Source organism: Anomaloglossus baeobatrachus, chromosome 6 (assembly GCF_048569485.1).
Source record: "Anomaloglossus baeobatrachus isolate aAnoBae1 chromosome 6, aAnoBae1.hap1, whole genome shotgun sequence".
Classification (NCBI taxonomy): domain Eukaryota; kingdom Metazoa; phylum Chordata; class Amphibia; order Anura; family Aromobatidae; genus Anomaloglossus; species Anomaloglossus baeobatrachus.
The window spans coordinates 262,425,141-262,440,925 of NC_134358.1; the positions used below are offsets into that span (position 1 = coordinate 262,425,141).

The 15,785-nt window shown below is 46.6% G+C and overlaps 1 long non-coding RNA gene across 1 annotated transcript in view; it reads left to right on the forward strand.

Annotated features, from left to right (window-relative positions):
* Window positions 1–1,179: 1,179 nt before the first annotated feature.
* LOC142244291 (uncharacterized) overlaps window positions 1,180–15,785 on the forward strand; it is a 79,652-nt gene continuing 65,046 nt past the window's right edge. The window contains exon 1 of the long non-coding RNA XR_012724495.1: window positions 1,180–1,255. This is a non-coding gene — a long non-coding RNA (uncharacterized LOC142244291). The remainder of the gene's footprint in view (window positions 1,256–15,785) is intronic.

Sequence of the window (15,785 nt, forward strand, 5' to 3'; positions counted from 1 at the left end):
CACACACGTGCGGTTTTTAAATGCAAGCACGGACGCACTAAGAACCTAACACAGGTTTTAGGAGCAAAAATTAAGAACTCTGACACTATCAGCCACTGCTGACTGACGTGTATTATACACTACACTTGTGCGTTATATAATAGTTTGGTAAAAACGCACACAAGTGCACCTGTACGCTGCCACCGACAGGCACACACGTGCGGTTTTTAAATGCAAGCACGGACGCACTAAGAACCTAACACAGGTTTTAGGAGCAAAAATTAAGAACTCTGACACTATCAGCCACTGCTGACTGACGTGTATTATACACTACACTTGTGCGTTATATAATAGTTTGGTAAAAACGCACACAAGTGCACCTGTACACTGCCACCGACAGGCACACACGTGCGGTTTTTAAATGCAAGCACGGACGCACTAAGAACCTAACAGGTTTTAGGAGCGACAATTGCTGAGAAGTCTGACACTATCAGGACTGTTTTAGACTGTATACACCAGCCCCAGATATGATGAAGGCTGGTATACGGTCACCACTAGGAATGGCTATATACCCTGCCTGCCTGCCTGCCTGTATACTGCTACAATAGTCCTGACAAGGACTCTTTTGGTCACTAGCCTGTATTCCAACCTGGCTATACCCTGCCTGTATACAGCAACAATAGTCCTGAGAAGGACTCTGCTACTGTACTCCGACCTGGCTATACCCTGCCTGCCTGTATACAACTAGAATAGTCCTGAGAAGGACTTTTGGTCACACTGTTTGCAGCCCTGATACGGAAATAGCTATAAAGGGCCGCAAACCTTTCCCTGAAGCAGCGACACTCTCCCTGCACTGACTGTCTGGATAGCTGTGAGCAGAGCACAGCGCGCCCGCCGGTATAAAGGCTCGGTCACGCTGTGCAGGCCGGCCAATCACTGCAATTCCACAACTAACAGGGCTGTGGCATTGCAGTGGTCTGCCAGCCAATCCCTGCATGAGGGCTGGCTCTCAAAAGAGCGCCAACATGCAGGGATGAAGACCACGAGTACAGCACGAGTATCGCGAGATTACTCGGTCCCCGCCGAGTAGACCGAGTACAGTGATACTCGTGCGAGTACCGAGTAGTAACAAGCATGCTCGCTCATCACTAGTAATAATAAATACAGTCACCACTGTGTCTTCCTTCTCTCTGTGCTGCATGTGTGAAGCCCCACAGGTGTTGTGTCGGTGCATTACTTTCAGGGACTCCACGTGGATGGAACGTACTGGTCACAGGTAGGGAACCTTCTATTAGGATTGTCGTGACGCCACTCTCGGTATTGCTGTCAGTGGGGACTGCCACTGCAAGTTAGGGGACGCCTGGGGCTGATGGTGGGTGCAGTCAGTTGTAGTGGCCTCCCGAGAGTGAGGCAAGCCCCAGGGCCCTGTGTAGGTGTGTGGAACCACAGGTCGCAGAATGACTCAGGCACAGTCCAGACAGTCTTTCAGGGTTTTTACTCACAGTAGATGGCAGGGTGAGTAACCCGAGCGTAGCTGGGATGAACCAGGCTGGAACCAGGTATCCTTCCGGCTGGCTGATGAGGATGACTACCAACTCGCCTTCCTTAGCCCTTTGTGTTTTGTGGTGACGCCGACTTGAAGTCCCTAAGGGAGTCACCCACGGAAGTTGCTGCTGCCTGTTCTCCCCTCGTTTCGGCCCGTTTGCTTGTAGCATGGACCAGGTCACTCCGGCTGCTTGCCTCCTGTGAACTATGGGCCCTCTCTTTGCTACGTGGCTGCGGACTCTGTGGTGGTATGGTGTGGGCTTTAAGGGCCCCACACCGGCAGGTTTGGCAGAAGAAAGGTGAATCTATCTCTGCACTGGGAATTGTTACCCCTGCGGGCCTGGTACCTCCCTGGCGGTCCCCTTACTCTGCCACCCCTTTGCTCTCTCTAGCTTTGGGTGGATTTCGGGTGGTACTACCAGGTGACCGATCTCCACCGTCGGTAGTCACTGTGCGTACGCTGTCAGCTTGTAACAGCCTGCAGGGTCTGCTCCTCACGTCTGCTCTCCCTAAGCTTCACTCACCAACTGGCTCACTACTTCGTCCTCTCCTGTTCTTGCCTATGCAAACTAGCAACCAGGCTCTCTACCACACCCCTTGAGTGGACATGAAGGCTACGCCTCCCCTGGAATCTCTCAGGAGTCCTCCCAAAGGTAGATGTGTGAGACCTGATTACTATGCGCCTGTGTAGTCACACCTCGGTCAGCCTTCTGGATTACCTGTATTGTACTGCCCCCAGCATGGGTGCAGTACTCAGTGGTGCCTGACCAGGTCAGGGGTGGACACATGCAGGGCAAGCTGTTACATTTACTCAGTGGCGTAGAGGTATTGTGGTGTATTTGACAATAAACCATGGTGGTATAAATGAAGACATTTTTCTTTGGAGATCAGACTATAAAAACCTCTAACTATGGTGATGAGTGCACGCTGAATCTTCATTATGTTACCTTATGTTTTGAGAGTTCTAACATTACACGTATTGTGACTTCTTGTTGTAGACTTTTTCATGGTTTTCTGCCTTGCTGTGCACTGGCTCCATAAGAGACCATTCTTAATGAGTGTAAATTTTGCACTGTCTAGGTACCATATTGTTTGCATTATAAGACACACTTTTCCTCCTAAAAATTTGGGAGGGAAATGAGGGGTGCGTCTTAAAATGTAGCTTACCGGGGAGGGGGTGGAGAGGGGTCACATGAGGTAGAACAATGCTGTGCGCTGTGCTGCGGGCACTGCTTTCTGCGGCGGGTGACGAGGCTTTATGCGGCGGGTGGGCAGCGAGGCTCTGTGTGGCAGGTGGGTAGTGAGGCACGGACCATTCTGAAAATGTTGGCGGTAAGTTCTTCAAATAATGGCGCCCAGAGTCGGCAGATGCGCAGATGGAGTTCTCAGCTCAAGCTCTCATCTGCGCATGCGCCGACTCCAGCCACCAATTCTTTGAAGCTCGCACCGCCAACATCTTCAGAATGGCCATTGCCTTTCCATCCGCAGCGAACAACAGCACAGAGCAGCGTCGGTCGCACCAGCACAGAGCCGTGCCCGCTGCCACAGCACAGCATCACAGTGAGCCCACTCTGCACCGTCCACAACATCGACCTGCTCCACCACCGCCGCTGCCTCCTGTGACCCCCGCTCCAACAATGCTGCCGCCCCCCTCCGATAAGACACCACTAGATTATAAAATGGACCTCATATTTTGTTTTTTGACCTTTTTTTAACCTTTTTTTATCTCTAAATTTGGGATGCGTCTTATAATCCAGTGCGTCTTATAAAATGAAAAATACGGTATATAAACTTATGCAACTGAATGTCTAGTTCCTGGAAAAGTGCCCCAGGCTAATGGGCATGATGCCACTCAAGATTAGCATCCAAGGAGAGGGGCTTGGACTGTTAAATGCACTAAATTGCTGGTGACATAGTTCCGTCAGAATGCAGCATAGGTATCTGTTATGAGGGGGACCCGGGGAAGCGTGCCAAGATGGGAAATGGACTGCTTCCGCCGGTCAAGGTCCACTGTGCGGTGTAAGGGACCGCCGCTATGGTGGGTGAAGAGTGAGCGGGTTGCTGCTAGCGATCGTCTGGAATGTCACAGACGATCTATGTACACCGATCTGCCCTAACCCGTGAGGGTTGTATAGCACAGATCTCACGGCTCGGTGTACCTGTTGCACGGGGAAGCACAGAGGTGCCCACGCACGTGTGCCAGTGGAAGTCACGAGAATATGGCACGAGGGTAGCACAGAGGTGCCCACGCACGTGTGCTTTCAATAACCAGGTGAGTCCAATGGAGACTTGAGGAGCTCACCTGGGACAGGAACACGGCCTGTTGACAGGGGTACTGCCAGAGCAGCAAGGCAGGAACACGGCCTGCAAACGAGGTACTGCCGGAGCAGCAAGGGCCAAGCCCACAAGAGACAGTAATGCCTGAGCAGTGGCGTGGCAGCACGCTGCCAGACATCCAAACATAGAAGGACGGTCGCGCGCCGCCATGATGGCAGGGGGAGCTTTTAAGGAGGTGCAGCTCCACCCGAGGGCGGGCGCGAGGCGGAGATGACGGACTTGACCCAATCATGGTCCACGACGTCCCAGCCTGGCCAGTCAGGATTCACCACGTCACCAGCCTTGTCATCAAGCCATGTGACGTCAGTGAGCGAATCAGGACCCACCACGCATTGCACATGCTCACCCTCCTGCCTCTGGGAAATAGAGGCGGGATCCTCGGTCTCACAATGTGGAGAGATAACGGGAATCTCACTGCTTCCCTGAGCAGTAAACCTCTGCACATTGCGCAGCCTCGCAGACCTTCGGGGCTGCTGAGCAGGAGAGTCTGCGGCAGGCCAGGAATGGGAGACCGCTTCACTCCTTGTAACAGGAGAACCACTAGGTGTCACCCTTCTGCTGCCTCTCTGAGAAGGTATCTCCTGCACACTGCGCAGTCTGGCAGACCTTCGGCGCTGCTGAGTAGGAGTGCTCGTGGCAGGCAAGGAATGGGAGACTGCCTCAGTCCTTGCCTCAGGAGAGCCACGAGATGTAACAGGTATCGGTATTAGAAAATCTCAACTATGTCCCACTGTTTACTGTCCACACTCAGGTACTTCCTATTAGTTCAAATGAATAGCAACAGCCACTAAACAGTGTACAGAGTTATGGTGTTCTGCTTTGTACAATGTTTATGTCTACAATTTGATGGAGCTGCAAACAGCTGATCGATGTGGCAGATGTTGGCCCCCACCGATCTAATATTGATGACTATGCCTAATGATTATCACTCTCAGTGTGCTCAATTAGCCATTTTCCCTCCCCGGTATAAAGTGACTTATTAGTGTTGCAAGATCTCAGGTGTGAAAAGGGAGCAAATATGGTAAATTTTGTGGTATCGCTCACACTCTCTCATACTGGTCGGAAGTTCAACATGGCTCTTCATGGCAATGACTTCTCTGAGGATTGTTTCTCTACATAAAGATAGCCTAAGCCAGGGGTCTCAAACTCGGCTGGGTGTATGGGCCGCACCGAGGAAAATTTGGGGGGCCGTATTCTTTGCAGGACAAAGTGACATTTTTATTGGTATCATATATATTTTTTTACACACCTCTGGATGACTGATTTTCAACATTTTTCACTTGTTTATTATAACAAATGTGCACATTCTTTGGTTAAATCTAAAAAAAAAAAATTTGATGTTAAAAAAAGTCATGCCTTATTTTGTTTTTGTTTTTTTTACATTTTATCCCTTTCTTGTAACTAATAGTGTTACAATTATCACTATATAGAAATTTTGGCCAACATCTTTTAGTAATGTTCCCTATCCTATAGTAATGTGCCCACCTTGTCCCCATCCTATAGTAATGACCCCAGCCTTGTCCCTATTCTATAGTAATGTCCCCATCCAATAGTATTATGCCCATCCTTGTAATGTCCCCATCTTTTAGTAATGTCCCCATCCTATAGTCATGTGCCCACCTTGTCCCCATCCTATAGTCATGTGCCCACCTTGTCCCTATTCTGTAGTCATGTGCCTACCTTGTCCCCCATCCTATAGTCATGTGCCCACCTTGTCCCCATCCTATAGACATGTGCCCACCTTGTCCCTATTCTATAGTAAGGTGCCCACCTTGTCCCCATCCTATAGACATGTGCCCACCTTGTCCCTATTCTATAGTAAGGTGCCCACCTTGTCCCCATCCTATAGTCATGTGCCCACCTTGTCCCTATTCTATAGACATGTGCCCACCTTGTCCCCATGCTATAGTCATGTGCCCACCTTGTCCCCATGGTATAGTCATGTGCCCACCTTGTCCCTATTCTATAGTAATGTCCCCATCCTGTAGTAATGGGTGGTGGGGGCAGTGGCGGCGGGTGAAAGGTGATAATTTACCGATCGTTCTCGTCTTCCACCCACAGATTCCTGAGTGAAGCTGAGGGGGCGGTCTCTGGCCCCAGATCCACAGTGATTGGACAGATCGGTCACAAGACCGGTCTCTCCAATCAGAGCTGGGGGCGGGTGAAACTGAGGTCACCCAGCTCCAGCCAATGATCGGTACTACAGCTGCACTGATCATGGCTGGATTTCAATGTTACAGCCATTTTCAATGGCTGGAACATTACAGTGGCTGTGATTGGCTGACGAACGCCGCACAGCCAATCACAGCCTCCGTAGGTCCGGGGAGGAGACACCACCCCTCCTGAGGCTCCCTCCTCTCCGAATCTAAGGTATTTGCTATTTGCAATGTAAACAGCGATCGCAGCCACCGGGGCTGCGATTTCACCATGACGTACTGGGTATGTCATGGATCCTTAAGTACCAGGGAGCCATGATGTACCCAGTACGTCATAGGTTGCTAAGGGGTTAATGTGCCGTCCTTCACATACACAAAAAATAAAAAACACCATTCTTCTCACCTGTCCCGCGTTCCCTTGGCTCCTCATCTCTGCTTCTCGCTGTCTGCAGGCCGTGCCCGGGGACTATCGCGGCCGGTGCAGGGGCCACAGCCCCTGGCAGCGATTTATGTCAGATCAGATGGTTGTTTTGCCGGCGCTGCACGTGCACAGTCCTTGCCTCTGAGAACGCAGCGCCGGCAAAACACTCATCTAACAAAGTGCAGACAGTGGCTGCGGCCCCTGCACCGGCCGCGATAGTGACCAGGGAAACGGGCCTGGGGGCCGCACGAAGCAGCCTGACGGGCCGCATGCGGCCCGCGGGCCGCGTGTTTGAGACCCCTGGCCTAAGCTATAAGAAGATTGCCAACACCCTGAAATTGAGCTCACTTTTGTGATATATTATAAGTGCCTATTTGTGTGCATGTCTATGTAATGATTTCTGAATGCTTGTGTCTGCAAGCATATACAGTGCCTTGTAAAAGTATTCACTCCCTTTTTTACCTATTTTGTTTACAACTGTGTGATGCATCAGCACTAATTAGTGTAAATTGGGAAAGTGAAGTGAGAAAAGTGCAGGCAAAATTTTAATTATGGGATAAAATAACTAAAAATTGTGATGTGCATATGTATTCACCACTTTTGCTATGAAGCACTTAAAATTTCTGGTGCAAGCAATTACCTTCTTAAGCCCCATGCTCACTGGATGGAAGTCCACCTGTGTGCAATGTAAGTTACACATGGTTTCTAGGATATTCGCACCTTTTCTGAGGCCACAAAGGCTGTAACACCATTTAACAAGAGGCACCACTAACCAAACTACATCATAAAAACCAAAGAGGTCTCCAAACAAGTCAGAGACAAAGTTCTTGAAAAGTACAAGTCAGGGTTGAGTTCTAAAAAAAATATCCCAATCTCTGATGATCCCCCCAAAGCTCCATCAAATTCATTATCATCAAACGGAAAAAACATGGTACCACAACAAACCTTGCAAGAAAGGGCTACCCACCAAAACTCTTAGCCTGGGCAAGGAGGGCATTAATCAGAAAGACATTGCAGAGACCAAAGGTAAACCTGAAGGAGTTGCAGTGTTCCCAAGAATAGACTGGAGTATCTGTCCATAGGACCACAATAAGCCATACACTCCATAGAGCTGACTTTTATGGAAGTGTGGCCAGGAAAAAGACTTTACTTACCGCCAAAAATTGGAAGGGTCATTGTGATGGTGGGATATTGTGGGTCATGTACCATTTTGTGTGGGTTAATGTTTAGGCGTGGTTCACTATCCATTATATGTATTGCTTGTGTGTACATTGTATTGTCTGTAGGTAATCACCACCTGTAGTTTTCCTGGCCCTAAGTCTGAGGGAGGGGGCCTGGGATCCACCTACTGTAAACTCTCTGCTTACCTGGGGGATTTGTCACGCAGAGGAGATGTTATCAATGTGGGCATCCTGGGCATTTGCAAAACACTTGCCCTGCTGGTCGATTGAGGAATGACTTTGCACCAAATCGACCTTTTCGTTCTCTACAGCCAAATAAAATGGGGGAAGAGTTCTCACCCCTTCAAGTCGACTTGCCTAATGACTCAGACACTCGTGGTCAACCACTAGGGGTTTATGGGGTGTGAGCCACAGCCCCGAGTTCCTCTTACCATCAAAGTAAGCACTTACAGGAGGTTGTGCTGGATGGATAGAGAGTTATTGGATTTTGTGACTCCGGGGCATTTATCACAATAACTGATCCCTGGAAGGTTCAGCCAGAGGCGGTACATCATGAACCAGGGATTGTTATTGAATTGGCTGGAGGACAAAGGAGGAATATCCCAAAGGCAACTGTAGATCTGGACTTTGGCTTTGGGGGTCAAGCAATGTGTGGTTGGAGTGATGAGCGGCATCCCTGCAGATATTCTCTTAGAAAATAATGTGGGAGATCTACAATGCCAATTTGTGGGTGCAGGAAACACAGTTTGAGTGAAGGAGGACACACAGGGAAGCTTGTCCTTCCAAACCTACCACTGTACAAGGGACTATCTACAGCTTCTCCATCCAATACAAGCATAGAAGCCAACACCAGAATGCTGATGGACTGTCCCGGCAAGAAGAACCATAGACTATCCACAGCTGAGCTACATGGACTTAAGTGAGATGGCCAGAGTTCTGTGTAGACCTCATGGCATACTCACTTATTAAAAAGGAGGGAGAGGTTGTGATGGTGGGATATTGTGGGTCATGTACCATTTTGTGTAGGTTAATGTTTAGGCGTGGTTCACCGTCCATTATTCGGAGAGACCCCCACGCACCTCCATCTCCTCCGGTGAATTTTGTGCATTCCATCCCGCCTGAGGAAGAGTTACCACCACCTCCACCAGAGTGTACCGCTGACCCCTGCACCATAGATGCCCTTGTTGGAGTGTATGGACTCCGGCCTTTGTCACCAGGTTCTCCTACTGCCTTCTCCAGAATGCACATTAGAAGGAGTCTGATGCAGAGGAGATGTTATCGATATGGGCAGCCTGGGCATTTGCAAAACACTAGCCCTGCTGGTCGATTGAGGAATGACTTTGCACCAAATCGACCTGTTCGTTCTCTACAGCCAAATACAATGGGGCAAGAGTTCTCACTAGAGTTGAACGCGGTTCGCGGTTCGAGGTTCTCCAGTTCTAGGCTCGAGTGATTTTGGGGCCTGTTCTAGATCGAACTAGAACTCGAGCTTTTTGCAAAAGCTCGATAGTTCTAGAAACGTTCGAGAACGGTTCTAGCAGCAAAAAAACAGCTAATTCCTAGCTGGCTTTCCGCTGTAATAGTGTAAGTCACTCTGTGACTCACACTATTATGACATTTCAGTGTATAGTGTGCGTGAACAGCGCCTTCAGATCACTGCTGTTTGTATAATGGCGATCGCCATTTTTTTTTTTTCCTTGTCTTCCTTCCCTAAGCGCGCGCGTCTTGTGGGGCGGGCCAGCATGTCAGCCAATCCCAGACACACACACAGCTAAGTGGACTTTTAGCCAGAGAAGCAACGGCATGTGTGATAGGATGTCCATGTCACATGTCCCTGCATTATAAAACCGGACATTTTCCTCCAGCACGCCATTATCTGCCTTCTGCGTCCTTGGTGTCAGACATCACTGGCGCAGCTCCGTCCTGAGTCCTATCGCCGATACTGCTGTATACACAGCGCTGGACAGCTTAGGGAGAGCACTTTCTATAAGTCCTTTTAAGGGCTCGTACCGGCAGGGTCAGAGCCATAGGTGACAAGTCCTGAAAACAGAGTAGGTCAGGGATTTCGTCGCTGCATTTCCCCATTAGGAGGGAATAGAAAGGCAGGCTTCCATTCCTCTACCCAGAGCCCCACAATCCTGGCACTGTACCCTCCTGTCCTCTGCACACTCCAACTCATTATAACTAAGCCATTATACTAGAAAACAGTTAGTGTACCTAGTGGCATCCTAAACGTGGCTATTGTACTTTTGTCTAGTAACACTAGTGCAAAGATATTTGCAGCACGTCTGCCTGCATTGCACACTCAAACTCTTTTTAACTAAGCCATTATACTAGCAAACAGTCAGTGTACCTAGTGGCATCCTAAACGTGGCTATTGGACTTTTGTGTAGTCACACTAGTGGAAAGATATTTGCAGCACGTCTGCCTGCATTGCACACTCAAACTCTTTTTAACTAAGCCATTATACTAGCAAACAGTCAGTGTACCTAGTGGCATCCTAAACGTGGCTATTGTACTTTTGTCTAGTCACACTAGTGCAAAGATATTTGCAGCACGTCTGCCTGCATTGCACACTCAAACTCTTTTTAACTAAGCCATTATACTAGCAAACAGTCAGTGTACCTAGTGGCATCCTAAACGTGGCTATTGGACTTTTGTCTAGTCACACTAGTGGAAAGATATTTGCAGCACGTCTGCCTGCATTGCACACTCAAACTCTTTTTAACTAAGCCAATATACTAGCAAACAGTCAGTGTACCTAGTGGCATCCTAAACGTGGCTATTGGACTTTTGTCTAGTCACACTAGTGCAAAGATATTTGCAGCACGTCTGCCTGCATTGCACACTCAAACTCTTTTTAACTAAGCCATTATACTAGCAAACAGTCAGTGTACCTAGTGGCATCCTAAACGTGGCTATTGGACTTTTGTCTAGTCACACTAGTGGAAAGATATTTGCAGCACGTCTGCCTGCATTGCACACTCAAACTCTTTTTAACTAAGCCATTATACTAGCAAACAGTCAGTGTACCTAGTGGCATCCTAAACGTGGCTATTGGACTTTTGTCTAGTCACACTAGTGGAAAGATATTTGCAGCACGTCTGCCTGCATTGCACACTCAAACTCTTTTTAACTAAGCCATTATACTAGCAAACACTCAGTGTACCTAGTGGCATCCTAAACGTGGCTATTGGACTTTTGTGTAGTCACACTAGTGGAAAGATATTTGCAGCACGTCTGCCTGCATTGCACACTCAAACTCTTTTTAACTAAGCCAATATACTAGCAAACAGTCAGTGTACCTAGTGGCATCCTAAACGTGGCTATTGGACTTTTGTCTAGTCACACTAGTGGAAAGATATTTGCAGCACGTCTGCCTGCATTGCACACTCAAACTCTTTTTAACTAACCCATTATACTAGCAAACAGTCAGTGTACCTAGTGGGATCCTAAACGTGGCTATTGGACTTTTGTCTAGTCACACTAGTGGAAAGATATTTGCAGCACGTCTGCCTGCATTGCACACTCAAACTCTTTTTAACTAAGCCATTATACTAGCAAAAAGTCAGTGTACCTAGTGGCATCCTAAACGTGGCTATTGTACTTTTGTCTAGTCACACTAGTGCAAAGATATTTGCAGCACGTCTGCCTGCATTGCACACTCAAACTCTTTTTAACTAAGCCATTATACTAGCAAACAGTCAGTGTACCTAGTGGCATCCTAAACGTGGCTATTGGACTTTTGTCTAGTCACACTAGTGGAAAGATATTTGCAGCACGTCTGCCTGCATTGCACACTCAAACTCTTTTTAACTAAGCCATTATACTAGCAAACAGTCAGTGTACCTAGTGGCATCCTAAACGTGGCTATTGGACTTTTGTCTAGTCACACTAGTGGAAAGATATTTGCAGCACGTCTGCCTGCATTGCACACTCAAACTCTTTTTAACTAAGCCATTATACTAGCAAACACTCAGTGTACCTAGTGGCATCCTAAACGTGGCTATTGGACTTTTGTGTAGTCACACTAGTGGAAAGATATTTGCAGCACGTCTGCCTGCATTGCACACTCAAACTCTTTTTAACTAAGCCATTATACTAGCAAACAGTCAGTGTACCTAGTGGCATCCTAAACGTGGCTATTGTACTTTTGTCTAGTCTTACTAGTGCAAAGATATTTGCAGCACGTCTGCCTGCATTGCACACTCAAACTCTTTTTAACTAAGCCATTATACTAGCAAACAGTCAGTGTACCTAGTGGCATCCTAAACGTGGCTATTGGACTTTTGTCTAGTCACACTAGTGCAAAGATATTTGCAGCACGTCTGCCTGCATTGCACACTCAAACTCTTTTTAACTAAGCCATTATACTAGCAAACAGTCAGTGTACTTAGTGGCATCCTAAACGTGGCTATTGGACTTTTGTCTAGTCACACTAGTGGAAAGATATTTGCAGCACGTCTGCCTGCATTGCACACTCAAACTCTTTTTAACTAAGCCATTATACTAGCAAACAGTCAGTGTACCTAGTGGCATCCTAAACGTGGCTATTGTACTTTTGTCTAGTCACACTAGTGCAAAGATATTTGCAGCACGTCTGCCTGCATTGCACACTCAAACTCTTTTTAACTAAGCCATTATACTAGCAAACAGTCAGTTTACCTAGTGGCATCCTAAACGTGGCTATTGGACTTTTGTCTAGTCACACTAGTGGAAAGATATTTGCAGCACGTCTGCCTGCATTGCACACTCAAACTCTTTTTAACTAAGCCATTATACTAGCAAACACTCAGTGTACCTAGTGGCATCCTAAACGTGGCTATTGGACTTTTGTGTAGTCACACTAGTGGAAAGATATTTGCAGCACGTCTGCCTGCATTGCACACTCAAACTCTTTTTAACTAAGCCATTATACTAGCAAACAGTCAGTGTACCTAGTGGCATCCTAAACGTGGCTATTGTACTTTTGTCTAGTCTTACTAGTGCAAAGATATTTGCAGCACGTCTGCCTGCATTGCACACTCAAACTCTTTTTAACTAAGCCATTATACTAGCAAACAGTCAGTGTACCTAGTGGCATCCTAAACGTGGCTATTGGACTTTTGTCTAGTCACACTAGTGCAAAGATATTTGCAGCACGTCTGCCTGCATTGCACACTCAAACTCTTTTTAACTAAGCCATTATACTAGCAAACAGTCAGTGTACTTAGTGGCATCCTAAACGTGGCTATTGGACTTTTGTCTAGTCACACTAGTGGAAAGATATTTGCAGCACGTCTGCCTGCATTGCACACTCAAACTCTTTTTAACTAAGCCATTATACTAGCAAACAGTCAGTGTACCTAGTGGCATCCTAAACGTGGCTATTGTACTTTTGTCTAGTCACACTAGTGCAAAGATATTTGCAGCACGTCTGCCTGCATTGCACACTCAAACTCTTTTTAACTAAGCCATTATACTAGCAAACAGTCAGTGTACCTAGTGGCATCCTAAACGTGGCTATTGGACTTTTGTCTAGTCACACTAGTGGAAAGATATTTGCAGCACGTCTGCCTGCATTGCACACTCAAACTCTTTTTAACTAAGCCATTATACTAGCAAACAGTCAGTGTACCTAGTGGCATCCTAAACGTAGCTATTGGACTTTTGTGTAGTCACACTAGTGGAAAGATATTTGCAGCACGTCTGCCTGCATTGCACACTCAAACTCATTGTTACTAATACATTATAATACCAAAAATTGAGTAAACTTAGTGGCATACAAGAAGTGGCTGTTGTACTCCATTAATGCCCCACTGGTGCAAATCTTTGTGCAGCACCTCTGCATGACACCCTCCTGCTCTGTTTTTAATAAGCTATAATGATAGCAAAAAATACTGCCATTTAGTGGCATCATAGAACTGGCTGTTGTATTCCATTAGTGCCCCACTGGTGCCAAGCTATTTCTAGCACCTCTGCATGACACCCTCCTGCTCTGTTTTTAATAAGCTATAATTATAGCACAAAATAGTGCCATTTAGTGGCATCATAGAACTGGCTGTTGTATTCCATTAGTGCCCCACTGGTGCCAAGCTATTTCTAGCACCTCTGCATGACACCCTCCTGCTCTGTTTTTAATAAGCTATAATTATAGCAAAAAATACTGCCACTTAGTGGTATACAAAAAATGCCTGTAGGACTCCTTTATTGTGCCACTGGTGCCAAGCAATCTCAAGCACCTCTGCATTCTACACTCATGCCCATTTTGCTATGCTAATTTTATAGCAAACTCAGGGAATTCCTTGCTGCATTTGATCATTACGAGGGATAGAAAGTGAAGCTTCTTTTACTGTCCTGGACCCACAGAACACGGCCACTGTACCCATCTGTCCACTTTTGCCACGCTATTTAATTTGCACAAAGAGCTGACTCTTTTTCTGCCTTCCTAAAATTGTCTGGAATACTAAGTTAGTGTTCCTTTGCTGCCAAGCAAGGTACAACACATGTGCATTCTACACTCATTTCCATTTCTGGAATGCAATTATTAACTGCAGGTAGTCCAGGCAATCTGTGACGAAGGTGCAGGCGTGGATATAATGTAGCCTGCATCCAATGATGGTTCTCTCGATGTCTGACAGCTCAACAATACCTTCTGTTTCCACTTCCAAAACAAGTGATGACATGCCAATCACACTCCCTGTTGCGGGTTAAGGAGTGGAAGTTCAGTGTGAAAAACCATGTGTGACTGCTGTCCCCACAGTCACAGAGGATGAAGAGCACGCAGATGCACTTGATGGGGCAGGCGGTGGTTGCACAGGCACGCTAGTCCGCATTGGAGCACAGTGAAATTCACATTGCGACTTATGCTTCATTTTAAGTCGTGTACAGGGTGGGCTCCCCAGTATGCAGCAAAACCAAGCAAAAGGAAAAGGACTCTAGCCAGTTGGGTTGATAAATGATTGTTTAACTTTACCAAAACAAACAATAAGAACCATGCATACAATTAAAATAATTGAACAATCTATTCTGTTGCCTACTACCTGCTAATCCCTCTGTGTAGCAGTAATTGTGTGTTTGTGCGTGTGTGTGTGTGTGTGTGTGCGAACACGACTTACCAGTGGCGCATCACAAGAGCTTTCAAGTTATCTACCTAAACATAGACAAAACACATGACCCCCCCTGAATACCCTTGTTAGCTGAAGCCTCACAGATATTGCAGATGATAACAGTGTGAATGCAAACCACACAGCTCTGCAACACAGTCATGGAAATCTTGAAAAACAACAGTCAATGCAAACATGTGTTGCTGTCCCTCTATGATTTAAACTGTACGTGACAATTTGACAGTGCAGAGGCAGCAAGTCTTATTGTCTATATAGTCGGCCTACCCAGAACAGATATGTGTTTTGCTAATAAAACAAAGTGTTTTGTGCCCGCATTATTTTTTTTTTAAACTCGTTTTATTGAAAGTTAAGTAAAACATTACATAAAAGAATAAATCAGCAAATTGTTCAGTGAGACAGAGTACATGTAGACTGGTTGGTCATCAGTATAATAAAGTAACAACAATCAAATCAGCGTCCATTATTTTCAGCATATCCATAGAGCATCAAACATAGCAAAGGTGTTAGCTCGCGAGACACATCCAACTCAAGGTAAAAAAGAAACCCATATTGTTAAGGAGAGAGCAACCCAAGTTTCAGGGAACTCGTGGTATCCCTGATATAGTGTATCATGAATCACATGTGTCTCCTCTCTGCCTACTGGGGCACCACTGGCTATTATTGTGATAATACCGATTGTAGGTTATCAGCAAGAGAACCAGGAGATCCGCCAGTCAAGGGCGACCTCATCCATCTACCCCAAATTTTGTCAAATTTAGTTGAAGAGCCTCTTGTCTTATAAACAAATTGTTCAGACGGGATTATAGCATTTACCAATGCAATCCAAGAGGCTCTAGTTGGGGAATGAGTGCTCATCCAATTTAATATAATGCCCTTCCGGGCCAGAAAAAGGACCTTCTTTATTAATAGATTCTCATCTTGGGACCAGGAGTGTACATCTACCACCCCAAATAGGCACAGGACTGGGCACATAGCAACCGCTTTTTGAAATATGGCGGAAAGAGTCATTACAATCTCATTCCAATAGGAGAGAATGACTCGGCAATCCCATATCATGTGC